The sequence below is a fragment of the Ischnura elegans genome, chromosome 7, assembly GCF_921293095.1.
Source record: "Ischnura elegans chromosome 7, ioIscEleg1.1, whole genome shotgun sequence".
Lineage (NCBI taxonomy): Eukaryota > Metazoa > Arthropoda > Insecta > Odonata > Coenagrionidae > Ischnura > Ischnura elegans.
In genome coordinates, this window is record NC_060252.1 from 22,440,038 (window position 1) to 22,456,404 (window position 16,367).

General features: G+C 34.7%; 2 long non-coding RNA genes across 2 annotated transcripts; one reads left to right on the top strand and one right to left on the bottom strand.

Moving 5' to 3' along the window:
- Positions 1–1,115: 1,115 nt before the first annotated feature.
- On the bottom strand, positions 1,116–5,041 carry LOC124162278. The gene is made up of 3 exons (XR_006865526.1): positions 5,001–5,041; positions 4,259–4,330; positions 1,116–1,157 (listed from the first exon to the last, which is right to left on the bottom strand). It is a non-coding gene; the product is annotated as an uncharacterized LOC124162278 (long non-coding RNA).
- Positions 5,042–7,551: 2,510 nt separating this feature from the next.
- On the top strand, positions 7,552–11,517 carry LOC124162416. Its single transcript, XR_006865555.1, has 3 exons — positions 7,552–7,587; positions 8,259–8,392; positions 11,456–11,517. It is a non-coding gene; the product is annotated as an uncharacterized LOC124162416 (long non-coding RNA).
- Positions 11,518–16,367: the final 4,850 nt, after the last annotated feature.

The window sequence follows — 16,367 nt, forward strand, 5'->3', positions numbered from 1 at the left end:
ATCATTTATATCATTGCAATTAACACAAGAACTTTTCCCTGCACATTCTATATTTCCTTCCAACAAGTTATTCGCTCTTGTCAATTCATTTTTCACTTGGAATTACTCTACCACTCATCAGATGTCGTCAGGGTCTAACCATGGTCAGAGTCCTCTGGATGGCAGTTCTCTACACTACTCCCTCATAGGGTCGAGTCGTTCCATACACTTCCACTATGGGAATTGAGACGTCCGCCATTTTAGTTCTTCCGTCTCTATAGAGTCTTATGGGGGAAAGTGATATAATGCCAGTTTTTTCATAAATACGCGATTCCTGTCGCATTTTCGGTAATTATAAATTATAATATATTCAGTCTTGAGGTACTAGGAACACTTTACTATCAATTTGTAAATTTTAACTCGTGAAAAATAACAAATATTCGCGCTTCAGTTAAGTTTTGATTCTTTTCACAGGACGTTTTTCTAGATATGAAACTCTCATATTTATGTCTGAAACAGGGTAAATTATTTCCATAACTACTATTACTGCTCTCAGGGCTACTATATAGCGATTTTTTCTCGTCAAAGGAATAATTTCAGATTTTGAAAAGTCCAATATCAGCTGAGAGAGAATTGTTATCTTCTGATCGGAAGAGATTTCGCATGTAATATCCGAGTAAACTTCCATGAAAACAGCGCAATGGATATTATACGAGGAATTTGAGGACAAGTCTGGTCAATTTTTAGTGCCGACAAATCGGAAATATTATCCTACCCCAAAATTAGACAAGAAAAACTACAGAAGTCACAAGCTGACATGCAGTTTTTGTACTTTTCACGAGAGTTGCAGATCATAAAAGATATCATCAAAGGAGGTATATAAAGGAAAAAATCACATTTTTCCAAAGTATTTAATGTACACACACCAGAAATGTTACATTTTAAGATTTCCAGAATGATTTAACAATTCCATTGAAACTAAGATTATTTACAAAATGCAAAATAAGCAAAATAAATAAATCTGAAGTGCACATGATGAAACATTTCTATTAAAATGGATTCAAATTAGTAGGAGAGAATGATGTACAGGTGATGACAGCTGCCACACATCTTGCATTATTCTCAATTTTGCTATGTTCCTTTACCACCAATGACATTGACTACTCGAGTACATGAACCTGTAATTAAAAATATAAATAAAATTTCGTTAATTACACCAAAAGCATTAATTCACAAATAATTTTAATGAACAGCATCTCAGTGATACATCAAATTCTCACAATCAACAGTCATGATAAAGTTCTATAATGTGTAGATGTTTATTAAACATGCAATCACTTAAGTTTCTATATCATATTTCATGGTTTGAGCAATAGGAAATTAATAAATTAAATTTCAATCGGCAGACAACTTTCGGGAAATTAATTCTATTACCAAGATGGCAATCTTCCTGTCAGCATACAAAATTATAAAAAGGAATAATATGACATTAACATTCCACAACACTGTTACTCAGTGGCATAACTACGGGGGGAGGAAAGGAAAGATCCCTCCCCAAAGCCTCAGAGAAATAAAAAAAATATTTATAATTATTTTATATATTGAACTGCATCGACTAAAAGTTAAATCTTTAGTGCCAAAATGATTTCAAATGTATTTCCAGGAATTTTATTCTTCAAAAATTTTCTTGGACTGATTCGTTGTCTGATGGGGTGCCACCCCAGGCCATCCTATCCTTCCCAAAGCATATTCCTAGTTATGCCATTGCCATTACTCCTTGACACAAATATTTCAACATTTATCAGATCATCTAAAAATATTATCAAATTGAAGGCATACAGTCATATTAAACTACTCCATTGCCTAATCTCGACCATCGTATGCTCTCCCCCTTTAAAAAATATTTACATTTTAAAACATTCCAAACAGCGGAATAGGTTGATAGATTTCACATTTAATAGGTATTCTCAAACGTATCCCATATTTTAACCCCAGAATACTGTTTAGCAAAGAATTCATGTCAATGGTGAAGGTAGGTACCCCCCAATTAATGACCCTCATTATAACGATGAACACCATTTACCTATCTCCATTAACACCATCATGGAATGTGTCATACAGTTTCCTCCGGTATTACATCCATTATAATAACATTCAGACCAGGATTAAGTAGTCAATAGTTATGGAAAAAAATTGACTGTATAAGAGGAATCTCAGAATAGTAGTGAATTTATGCACAGCAAGACCAAACTTGCTTATCAAAAGAGACACTAGTAATTATGAAGAACAGATTTCAACCCCAGAAAACTGTTCAGTGAAGAGTTCAAGTCAATTTTCATGGTACCCTCAAATCAATGAGATGAACAACATTTACACCCTCCATTAACACCATCATGGAATATATACATTTTCTTTAAGTACAACATATAATGTAGTAATTTGCCAAAAGGATTAATCAATCCACACTTCTGGAAAGAAACTAACTTAAAAAGAGGAATCTCAGAATTGCAGTGCATTTATGCACAAAAAAACTAAACTTACCCATCAAAAGAAGTATTCTCAATTATGAAGAAGAGACTTGGCACTAGAAAAAGCTTTGAAAGCAACTGAAGCTATACCAAGAAGGGCAAGTATCGAAGGAAAAATAAATACATTGGCCTATGCTGCTGATGTAGCCTTAATAGCCTATAGTAAAAGTAACCTCAAATCAGTAGCCCAAGTAGAATAGTAATAAAAGTAGGATTACAGGTAATTGAAAATAAAACTAAATATATGAAAATTGGAAGAGTGGCAGAGCCTAACATTTCTGTCACCATTAACTGCCAAAATGAAATAGATGAAGAGATACAAATGGGGATAAATTAAGCTAATAGATGCTACAGGAGCCTATCAAAATTATCATAGATCCAACTTCTCAATATACCAACTCCAGGTATATATCAACTCAAGATAGATAAAAATTAGAATGTATACTATCATAATACAGCAAGTGCTCTTAAATGAGGCTGAGGTAAAGACCCTAACAAAGCAGCCTTAGAAGAAGTAAATAACTGTTGGAAATTAAATATTGAGAAGGATATATGGTCCAACGTTTGACGAAGGGGTTTGGAGAATACTGAAAAACATAGAGCAGGAAACTTCATAAAACAAGATATTGTCACTGTGATCAGAAGTAGGAGAATTGCATGGCTTGGTCATGTAAGAAGAAGTGAGGAGTGTGGAGAGGTCAACCAGAGGGAAGACACCCACAAGAAAGGCCAAGACTAAGATGCAATGACCCAGTGTTTGAGGGCATGGGATGAGTTGGGGAAAGGGTTGACATTATGGAGGACAGAGGAGTCTGAACAGACAACTTGTTGGTGAGGCCAAATATCGACTTGGATTATAGTATGGAATCATATTACTTGCAATATTTAATTTGATTAAACATGTTTTGGGCTTGAATTCCCCCCTCTCTAAGAACGACTGTTGCACTTATTTGTAATTTGATTTCAGCATTAATCTCATGAACATAATAACATTTCATACATACTAATTTCCTCTGCAAAAATAAGGGGGTACTTTGTAACTGGAACTTTAAAACTTGACTGAAGGATAAAAAGCAGTGGCTTCATAGTATGTGGTTTACAATATCATTGATTAAAAAATTCAACCATGTTGCAATGACCTATTGCAAAATTATTTTAACCATATGCTGAAGTAGAAAATTGAAAGTAAGAATTACAACTCTACAGCATGCTTAAAACACTCTGTTGTACTTCAACCATACAGTATAGTAGGCCCTTATAATGTATTCTTCTGAAGACAAAATGATTCTTTGGTGTTCTATACAACAAATACGAGAACTAAACAAGAAACCCAAAAATTACATTTAAATATGAATTATCTTCTGCATGTTTATCGATGAAGCCATAATATCTTTGGAAAAGAATGATGCCAAGCTTAAAATGATAAAAATTCAGCCAATCAGTGATGTATAAAAAAAGTAAAGCTTATACTACAATTAAAGTTAAGTTCGAACTCAAAGAGAACCAATGCGTCTAATATTTATATGCCACTTTCATTATGAGGTTTTTGGCTTTTACTTTGCAGTGCACCATTTTCCTCTAGGAACCCTAATGAATTACCTTCAACAAATATATTCAAAGCTCTAACAGCACTAACCTCAACCCTTAAGAAACAAATAAATGGCAATGTGGTACCCTATTCATACATACTGGTGAGAAAGGATAGTTGAACGTTCAATGTCAGGGTATTTCGTGTAAAATGTAGAACTTACCCAATCAGTAATTTTAGCATCTTGCACTAGTTCTTCCTATGTTGCTCCCTCGCCAAATGACACCCTTGGAACCTGCTTGAACAGCAGCAGCAACATGCAAGTGATAATGCAAATCAAATTTATTAATTTATTACAATGGTAAACATTACTAATCACTAGAATATAGAATCAATGCAAAAGGAAATGGCAGAAAGTCCCCCTACGGCTAAAAATAAACACCATAAATGGATTTAGGAGTACAATATCCTAGGTTTATCGCAACATATCACTAACAAATGCATTTAAAGAAGTTTTTATTGCAACAGAAATCATGATATCTCCAAGATATCATTAAAACCGTATTATTTTCACACAATACCGCATCAGGTCTTGAATAAGTTATATCTACACATTAACAATAAGCTTCCACTCCACTCTTAACAATCACTATTTATATAAGATTTATAAAAGCACAATTAAACGCACAGGCTTAATAAAAGTAAATATAAAAGTAAAACAATAAGTTCTAGAGAAATGTACATGAATAATATACACACTGACAATAACGCATTGAAATTGAAATGGTGTACGAAGAAATAATCAAAAACTCCTAGTTATCCATAGCCATATTTTTTTAATAACTCTCAATAATTAGGCATGAATGGTTCCGTCCTCTTTGATAATCACTGAAGCCATTTCAGAAAAACCTAATTAATTATATATTTCCATATTTTACAATTAGTTACTAAGCTCGAATACGAACCACAAGTAAATATTCGGCCAAAGATGTTGAAACTTCAAGTACACAGGAGCAGACAGCAGTATAAGCACTGGGCCACGACAAAAGTTCGGTGTTGATGTATTTTTCCGTTTTAACCAGCCCTAGGAATGTAATCCTCTTCAAACAAAACTGGAATTAAAAATTCGGAATGAGTCAAGGAAAAGATTAGTCGCAAAAGCGACTCGTCGAGATTTTAATTGCATCCTAAAATTAAGCATTCACACTACTTCGAAATATAATAGTCATTCTTCTCATGAACAACACACAAATAAAGCAATGAAAAGCGGAGTTTCGTCCACTAATATGTATCCGGATATGCAGATTCTAGTCAAAAACGTAATTTCCTTTATTGATGTAAATGACCGTAAGATTACTTCATACCGGCATTGACAAAAACAAATATTTTTATTGAATACAAAACTAGCAGCACTAATAGTTATTGTTACACTTTCTGGTACGTAGTAAAGAACTACATCAATCATCTCTGCAACCCAGACTAAATATTATATTTTAGTCACAAAATTTCACATATTCCATTGATGAATAGAAAACACAGAAGTACAAAAACACTCGTCAAGAACCTCGCCGGATTATCTGAACCGGAATACATATTTTTAAAAATTACAACTTATGCACAGTTCAAACCTAATAATTGAAATACGTGGATCAACACTATTAAAAATTTAAGGTAATAGTATTAAAGGAACCATTAAGTGCAGAAAAACTTACCTCACGTAGGCGGGAAGACGTTGTTTGGTGTCACTTGTCCCTTCGGCGTATTTGAAGCCATTTCGCTTTTCTCTCAGTATTTTGAGGGAAACTAAAATTTTTAAACACGTCCTTGGTGCTAATGGAGCAATTAGGAGCCGAACTACAACCTATTGTGCCGTATTTCTACTACAAATAACGGAAAATCTTGCCGAGCAACTGCCAGCCACATTCACTGTCTATATGTAAACAACAAGTGCAGAGAACAAAGATGGTAGGATGCGACGACTCAACTTTGTAGTGTATTATCAACAATCCAGAGGACTCTGACCATGGTTGAGTGTGAACGCGCGTTGGTTCTGACGTCATCTTACGCTGGTTAAGAAATATGGTAATGTGAACGGGGCATCTGAAGTAGCTAAATCTCGCGCTCTTTACGTAGAGATGTTCTGATACAATAATTTTTTTCAAGTACGGTGTAACGATGAACAATGTATTCGCTTCTTTAATGCGCTTCTGCACCTCTTCCAAAACATTCAGAAGTCAATAACATAGCAATAATAGTCTTATCCACACTGTACGCAGCGAAAATCACGATACATTCAACAATAATAATTAATAAAGTAAAAAAAAATAATAACTAATTTTAACTTTTTACATGATAAAATATATTTTCTGTAAATGTAACCTTAACTTGTTGTTATCATTGATTTAACGCGGCTTACAAAATCACCTTAAAAAGAAGAAAGCCTAGTAGGGGAAGGTGTTGTACCTTGGAACACTTGTACCTTGGAACATTGAAGATATTTACAGAGTCCTCTGGATTGTTGATAATACACTACAAAGTTGAGTCGTCGCATCCTACCATCTTTGTTCTCTGCACTCGTTGTTTACGTTATGAAAGTGAATGTGGCCGGCAGTTGCTCGGCAAGATTTTCCGTTATTTGTAGTAGAAATACGGCACAATAAGTTGTAGTTCGGCTCCTAATTGCTACATTAGCACCAAGGACGTGTTTAAAAATTTTATTTTCCCTCAAAATATTGAGAGAAGAGCGAAATGGCTTCAAATATGCCGAAGGGACAAGTGACACCAAACAACGTCTTCCCGCCTACGTGAGGTAAGTTTTTCTACACATAATGGTTCCTTTAATACTATTACCTTAAATTTTTAATAGTGCTGATCCACATATTCCAATTATTAGGTTTGAACTGTGTATAAGTAGTAATTTAAAAAAATGTGTATTCCGGTTCAGATAATCCGGCGAGGTTCTTGACGAGTGTTTTTGTGCTTGTATGTTTTCTAATCATCAATGGAATATGTGAAATTTTGTGACTAAAATATAATATTTAGTCTGGGTTGCAGAGATGATTGACTTAGTTCTTAATACGTACCAGAAAGTGAAACAATAACTATTAGTGCTGCTAGTTTTGTATTCAATAAAAATATTTGTTTTTGTCAATGCCGGTATGAAGTAATCTTACGGTCATTTACAACAATAAAGACAATAACGTTTTTGACTAGAATCTGCATATCCGGATACATATTAGTGGACGAAACTCCGCTTTTCATTGCTTTATTTGTGTGTTGTTCATGAGAAGAATGACTATTATATTTCGAAGTAGTGTGAATGCTTAATTTTAGGATGCAATTAAAATCTCGACGAGTCGCTTTTGTGACTAATCTTTTCCTTGACTCATTCCGAATTTTTAATTCCAGTTTTGTTTGAAGAGGATTACATTCCTAGGGCTGGTTAAAACGGAAAAATACATCAACACCGAACTTTTGTCATGGCCCAGTGCTTATACTGCTGTCTGCTCCTGTGTACTTGAAGTTTCAACATCTTTGGAATATTTACTTGTGGTACGTATTCGAGCTTAGTAACTAATTGTAAAATATGGAAATATATAATTAATTAGGTTTTTCTGAAATGGCTTCTGTGATTATCAAAGAGGACGGTACCATTCATGCCTAATTATTGAGAGTTATTAAAAAAAATATGGCTATGGATAACTAGGAGTTTTTGATTATTTCTTTGTACACCATTTCAATTTCAATGCGTTATTGTCAGTGTGTATATTATTCATGTACATTTCTCTAGAACTTATTGTTTTACTTTTAAATTTACTTTTATTAAGCCTGTGCGTTTAATTGTGCTTTTATAAATCTTATATAAATAGTGATTATTAAGAGTGGAGTGGAAGCTTATTGTTAATGTGTAGATATAACTTATTCAAGACCTGATGCGGTATTGTGTGAAAATAATACGGTTTTAATGATATCTTGGAGATATCATGATTTCTGTTGCAATAAAAACTTCTTTAAATGCATTTCTTAGTGATATGTTGCGATAAACCTAGGATATTGTACTCCTAAATCCATTTATGGTGTTTATCCTAAGCCGTAGGGGGACTTTCTGCCATTTCCTTTTGCGTTGATTCTATATTCTAGTGATTAGTAATGTTTACCATTGGAATAAATTAATAAATTTGATTTGCATTATCACTTGCATGTTGCTGCTGCTGTTCAAGCAGGTTCCAAGGGTGTCATTTGGCGAGGGAGCAACATAGGAAGAACTAGTGCACGATGCTAAAATTACTGATTGGGCAAGTTCTACATTTTACACGAAATACCCTGACATTGAACGTTCAACTACCCTTTCTCACCAGTATGTATGAATAGGGTACCACATTGCTATTTATTTGTTTCTTAAGGGTTGAGGTTAGTGTCTGTAGCTTTGAATATATTTGTTGAAGGTAATTCATTAGAGTTCCTACAGGAAAATGGTGCACTACAAAGTAAAAGCCAAAAACCTCATAATGAAAGTGGCATATAAATATTAGACACATTGGTTCTCTTTGAGTTCGAACTTAACTTTAATTGTAGTATAAGCTTTACTTTTTTTATACATCACTGATTGGCTGAATTTTTATCATTTTAAGATTGGCATCATTCTTTTCCAAAGATATTATGGCTTCATCGATAAACATGCAGAAGATAATTCATATTTAAATGTAATTTTTGGGTTTCTTGTTTAGTTCTCGTATTTGTTGTATAGAACACCAAAGAATCATTTTGTCTTCAGTAGAATACATTATAAGGGCCTACTATACTGTATGGTTGAAGTACAACAGAGTGTTTTAAGCATGCTGTAGAGTTGTAATTCTTACTTTCAATTTTCTACTTCAGCATATGGTTAAAATAATTTTGCAATAGGTCATTGCAACATGGTTGAATTTTTTAATCAATGATATTGTAAACCACATACTATGAAGCCACTGCTTTTTATCCTTCAGTCAAGTTTTAAAGTTCCAGTTACGAAGTACCCCCTTATTTTTGCAGAGGAAATTAGTATGTATAAAATGTTATTATGTTCATGAGATTAATGCTGAAATCAAATTACAAATAAGTGCAACAGTCGTTCTTAGAGAGGGGGGAATTCAAGCCAAAAACATGTTTAATCAAATTAAATATTGCAAGTAATATGATTCCATACTCAAATCCAAGTCGATATTTGGCCTCACCAACAAGTTGTCTCTTCAGACTCCTCTGTCCTCCATAATTTCATAATTTCATCTTTTCCCCAACTCATCCCATGCCCTCAAACACTGGGTCATTGCATCTTAGTCTTGGTCTTTCTTGTGGGTGTCTTCCCTCTGGTTGACCTCTCCACACTCCTCACTTCTTCTTACATGACCAAGCCATGCAATTCTCCTACTTCTGATCACAGTGACAATATCTTGTTTTATGAAGTTTCCTGCTCTATGTTTTTCAGTATTCTCCAAACCCCTTCGTCAAACGTTGGACCATATATCCTTCTCGATATTTAATTTCCAACAGTTATTTACTTCTTCTAAGGCTGCTTTGTTAAGGTCTTTACCTCAGCCTCATTTAAGAGCACTTGCTGTATTATGATAGTATACATTCTAATTTTTATCTATCTTGAGTTGATATATACCTGGAGTTGGTATATTGAGAAGTTGAATCTATGATAATTTTGATAGGCTCCTGTAGCATCTATTAACTTAATTTATCCCCATTTGTATCTCTTCATCTATTTCATTTTGGCAGTTAATGGTGACTACCAAATACCAGCAGAGAAATGTTAGGCTCTGCCACTCTTCCAATTTTCATATATTTAGTTTTATCTTCAATTACCTGTAATCCTACTTTTATTACTATTCTACTTGGGCTACTGATTTGAGGTTACTTTTACTATAGGCTTTTAAAGCTACATCAGCAGCATAGGCCAATATATTTATTTTTCCTTCGATACTTGCCCTTCTTGGTATAGCTTAAGTTGCTTTCAAAGCTTTTTCTAGTGCCAAGTCTCTTCTTCATAATTGAGAATACTTCTTTTGATGGGTAAGTTTAGTTTTTTTGTGCATAAATGCACTGCAATTCAAAGATTCCTCTTTTTAAGTTAGTTTCTTTCCAGAAGTGTGGATTGCTTAATCCTTTTGGCAAATTACTACATTATATGTTGTACTTAAAGGAATATATATTCCATGACGGTGTTAATGGAGAGTGTTAACGTTGTTCATCTCATTGATTTGAGGGTACCATGAACATTGACTTGAACCCTTCACTGAACAGTTTTCTGGGGTTGAAATCTGTTCTTCATAATTACTAGTGTCTGTTTTGATAAGCAAGTTTGGTCTTGCTGTGCATAAATTCACTACTATTCTGAGATTCCTCTTATACAGTCAATTTTTTTCCATAACTATTGACTACTTAATCCTGGTCTGAATGTTATTATAATGGATGTAATACCGGAGGAAACTGTATGACACATTCCATGATGGTGTTAATGGAGATAGGTAAATGGTGTTCATCGTTATAATGAGGGTCATTAATTGGGGGTACCTTCACCATTGACATGAATTCTTTGCTAAACAGTATTCTGGGGTTAAAATATGGGATACGTTTGAGAATACCTATTAAATGTGAAATCTATGAACCTATTCCGCTGTTTGGAATGTTTTAAAATGTAAATATTTTTTAAAGGGGGAGAGCATACGATGGTCGAGATTAGGCAATGGAGTAGTTTAATATGACTGTATGTCTTCAATTTGATAATATTTTTAGATGATCTGATAAATGTTGAAATATTTGTGTCAAGGAGTAATGGCAATGGCGTAACTAGGAATATGCTTTGGGAAGGATAGGATGGCCTGGGGTGGCACCCCCCCCCCCCCCCATCAGACAACGAATCAGTCCAAGAAAATTTTTGAAGAATAACATTCCTGGAAATACATTTGAAATCATTTTGGCACTAAAGATTTAACTTTTAGTTGATGCAGTTCAATATATAAAATAATTATAAATAATTTTTTTATTTCTCTGAGGCTTTGGGGAGGGATCTTTCCCTTCCTCCCCCAGTAGTTCTTCCACTGAGTAACAGTGTTGTGGAATGTTAATGTCATATTATTCCTTTTTATAATTTTGTATGCTGACAGGAAGATTGCCATCTTGGTAATAGAATTAATTTTCCGAAAGTTGTCTGCCAATTGAAATTTAATTTATTAATTTCCTATTGCTCAAACCATGAAATATGATATAGAAACTTAAGTGATTGCATGTTTAATAAACATCTACACATTATAGAACTTTATCATGGCTGTTGATTGTGAGAATTTGATGTATCACTGAGATGCTGTTCATTAAAATTACTTGTGAATTAATGCTTTTGGTGTAATTAACGAAATTTTATTTATATTTTTAATTACAGGTTCATATACTCGAGTAGTCAATGTCATTGGTGGTAAAGGAACATAGCAAAATTGAGAATAATGCAAGATGTGTGGCAGCTGTCATCACCTGTACATCATTCTCTCCTACTAATTTGAATCCATTTTAATAGAAATGTTACATCATGTGCACTTCAGATTTATTTATTTTGTTTATTTTGCATTATGTAAATAATCTTAGTTTCAATGAAATTGTTAAATCATTCTGGAAATCTTAAAATGTAACATTTCTGGTGTGTGTACATTATATACTTTGGAAAAATGTGATTTTTTCCTTTATATACCTCCTTTGATGATATCTTTTATGATCTGAAACTCTCGTGAAAAGTACAAAAATTACATGTCAGCTTGTGACTTCTGTAGTTTTTCTTGTCTAATTTTGGGGTAGGATAATATTTCCGATTTGTCGGCACTAAAAATTGACCAGACTTGTCCTCAAATTCCTCGTATAATATCCATTGAGCTGTTTTCATGGAAGTTTACTCGGATATTACATGCGACATCTCTTCCGATCAGAAGATAACAATTCTCTCTCAGCTGATATTGGACTTTTCAAAATCTGAAATTATTCCTTTGACGAGAAAAAATCGCTATATTGTAGCCCTGAGAGCAGTAATAGTAGTTTTGGAAATAATTTACCCTGTTTCAGACATAAATATGAGAGTTTCATATCTAGAAAAACGTCCTGTGAAAAGAATCAAAACTTAACTGAAGCGCGAATATTTGTTATTTTTCACGATTTAAAATATACAAATTGATAGTAAAGTGTTCCTAGTACCTCAAGACTGAATATATTTTCATTTATAATTACCGAAAATGCGACAGGAATCGCGTATTTATGAAAAAATTGGCATTATATCACTTTCCCCCATAAGACTCTATAGAGACGGAAGAACTAAAATGGCGGACGTCTCAATTCCCATAGTGGAAGTGTATGGAACGACTCGACCCTATGAGGGAGTAGTGTAGAGAACTGCCATCCAGAGGACTCTGGATATTTAGTACTTACCATGGCATCTAGTGGGAATGGTTTGAACTATGTGAAGCTACCTCCAGTAGATGCTCAATTGTTTTGAAATGGCTGCCTGATGTTTACAAGTTTTGATGTAAACTCCAGTTGAATTTTATGTGGCGAAAAAGTAATTATTCAGAGATAGTATTTTCGATTGACTGAATCTTCATCACGATTGTTAGTGAATTTTCATCTAGTTGTTCTTAAACTGTAAGTATAACTGTGTCTATTACTACTTATTTTAATGTTAATTGTTGTAATTTATATGAAGAAGTCGGTGTTTGGAAATGAATGTTGTAGTTGGTGTACCTCTGAACACTATTGTTAGTGTACCTTGGAACATGTTCCAAGGTACACTAACATGAATCATTTTTGTAAATTACTTACTAAAGACAATTATGATGAAGCTACATACCAGTATCTATTTTGTTTTAGGTTAGGCCAGAATATGCCTAGAAGTAAAGAAGGTAAGAAACGATCAGCAGTTGTAAAAGAAAATATTGAATGTGCAGTTATGGCAGTCATAAATGGTGAAATGTCATTGCGGCAAGCATGTGCAGATTTTACAGTAAAATTGGGAACACTACACAGACATATTGAAATTCATAAACAGTCAGGTTCAGATGTGTATAAATATGAAGCAACAAATGCAGTAAAACAAGTTTTTAATATTACAATGGAGGAGGAACTGCTTGACTACATAAAGCAGGCAGCTCTTCTGCATTATGGGTTAACGAAATGGGAGATACGGGAGCTTGCATACCAGTATGCTAAAGCAAACAAAGTTAAATATCCTCAACAGTGGGATGAAAACCAAACTGCCGGAGGTGAATGGATGAGAAATTTTATGAAGAAACATGAAGCTTCGGTTGCACTTCGGAAGCCTGAAGCAACGTCTCTTGCTCGATCAACAAGCTTTAATAAATTCAATGTACAAGCATTCTTTAAAAATGTTAAAACTGTTCTGGAAAAGCATGGTCCATTTCCTGCACAACAAATTTACAATGTGGATGACACAGGGCTATCAACGGTCCACGTACCACCGAAAATTGTGGCTCCAAAAGGCATAAAACAGTTGGGAAGTATGACTTCTGGAGAAAGGGGACAGAATGTGACCATGATTGCTGCAATTAACGCTGTTGGGAATCACATTCCTCCTATGTTTGTGTTTCCGAGAGTAAATTTCAAGGATTTCATGTTAACTGGAGCTCCAGTAGGTAGCATAGGAGGTGCTAACTCATCCGGGTGGTCCAATGAGAGTCTATTCTTGAAATTTTTAGATCATTTCATACAACATGCAAAGCCTTCAAAAGAGGAACCAATTCTCATGTTCCTTGACAACCATGATAGCCATGTGAATATCCCAGTTATTGAGAAGGCCCGAGCTTCAGGAATAATTATGATCACATTTCCTCCACACACTTCACATAAACTTCAGCCTCTAGATCGGACAGTTTTTGGTTCTTTCAAGATGCATTATAATAGGGCAATGAATAACTGGATGTCCTCCAACCCAGGGAAATCTGTGTCAGTGTATGATGTTGCTCAATTGGTGGGCAGAGCATTTCCTCTTGCTTTTACTACCAGCAACATTCTGAGTGGTTTTAGTGCTACTGGCATCTCGCCACTGAATGAGGACATTTTTCAGGAAGATGAGTTTCTTTCCTCGTATGTCTCAGACCGTCCCGATCCAGCACTGAATCCAGGAGAAAGGCATGAGCCACTGCAATTGGTGAGTAAACCTTCAACAAGTGAAGAGCCTACAATCTCACCAGTGATGATCAGACCGTTTCCAAAGGCGCTGCCTAGGAAGGGGACTTCTAAAGGAAGAGCAAAAGGAAAATCTAGAATTCTAACAGACACACCCAACAAGGAGGAAATTGCAGCACAGAAAACAAGTGGTATCAGTAAGAAGAGAAAGCCCGTTAAACGTAAGTTGATAATAGACGATAGTGGGGACGAGTGCGAACAGGTGATTTGTCAAGATTCTTCATATAAAGAAGTGAGTGTGCAAGAAATACTTGAACAAGATGCTGAAGACAAAATCGAAGAAAATGCCATTGCAGTGGGTATGGGAGAAAAAAGCATGAAATATGTTCTTCCTCTAAAAAGTGTTGTTCGTGCAGTGGGGCAGTTTGTAGCAGTTACATATGATAACGAATTGTATCCTGGGAAAATAATCAATGTTAATGATGATGGGGCAACCATTAGCTCAATGACAAAATCAAAAAAGTCATGGAAATGGCCAGAGAAAGAAGACATTTTAATATATCCATGGGAAGATATTTTAGGTGGTATTAACTCTCCAAGGCAAATTTCAAAAAGAGGATTTTTTCATGTACCAGAATTAAACTCAATGAATTAGGACATAACGTTTGCTAAATGTTCACTTAGTATTTGTATGAGTATAGATGTTTTCATATTAAAAGATTAGATGGACTGCTAATACGTTTGCCAGATTTATACAAGCCATGTTCCAAGGTACAACATGAGATGTTCCAAGGTACAAGAAGTCACTGTACCTTGGAACACATGTCATTGATATCAAAATTAAATGATTGCATTAAGGATCTGTTTATTATTTATCTGAATGGCATTTAGAAAACATATACAATAGTGGTACCAAAGAATGGAAACAGGCAGAACCTCCGACCTCTCCTTTAAAGTATCAAAATGATTAAAAAACCAAAATCTGTTCCAAGGTACAACACCTTCCCCTACTCTTCAACAGTGGACCATGGCTGAAAAAATCTCTTGTCGCATTCCGAACGATAGATAAAAATACTCCCGAGAAAATTCCTACGATAAAATTTGCAGGATTTGGCTTTTATAAATTTTAAATTGTAATAGCGGTGGAAAAATAATGAGATCCGCATTCTTCCATCCTCAGATATGTCGCCTACTTCACTAACTATTCGCGGTGGAAAATCGACGGCATCCAGTCTTTTATGAATTAATGGACCTCACAAATGGCTCGTTGTTGTTTAAACTCGTTGCTGTGAGCGATTCTGTCTACAAATGAAAGTTCTTCCTTATTGGGTTAGAGTGAACAAGCTCATTTTAAGGATTCCGTTTCAAAAGGATTGTATTTTTTTCAAAAATTCACTCCCACTGAATTACACATATCACTAGCGTTTTAATGCGACTGCTTCATTCCGACAAAATAATGACGGCATAATTATGTAGCGTTATATCGCGTGGAGCCAGTTTATATTTACTGTCAGCGTTATTTCGGCCGATTCAACCTTAAAAAAGTAACATTATCGAAACATTTCAATGGAGTGATCACACGAAAACCATAAATTGTAATATTTCTATTGGAAACACTTACATTGTAGTGAAGGTTGAATCGGCCGAATTGAAGCAATGGCAGTAAGTACACAATAACTTTGCGCGCTATAACGCAACTCCATTATACCATCGCTGCTTTATCGGAAGTATGCAGTTGGATTAGCGCATGGGCGATATGGGAGTGAATTTTTTAAATTTAATTCTTTTCAAAGCATTGTAAATTTGTATTTTCCTCATTATGAGGTTGTGGAATCATCTCTTTAAAAAAATTGCGTCTAATATTCCAGCATAGCGCATTAATTTTGGTAAAAAAATATGACAAAATCTCCGCAAATTCATCTTATGCTACATAAATACTGCGCTACCCTCGGGCGCATCTTTACATAATTGAGTCATAATACTGCTCCGACGCGAGTTTTTCTTGGGGAGGCCATACGTAGATAAACATGGCTTATTTGTGATTCTCAGTTAAGAATAAGGAAAAGGAAAATTCTCCCCTCCTAATCTACGAGAAAAAGTTTTATTCGTATGCCATTAATTGTAACCAAAACGTCGTGTATACACCTACCTAAATTATCACGGGCCAGAAC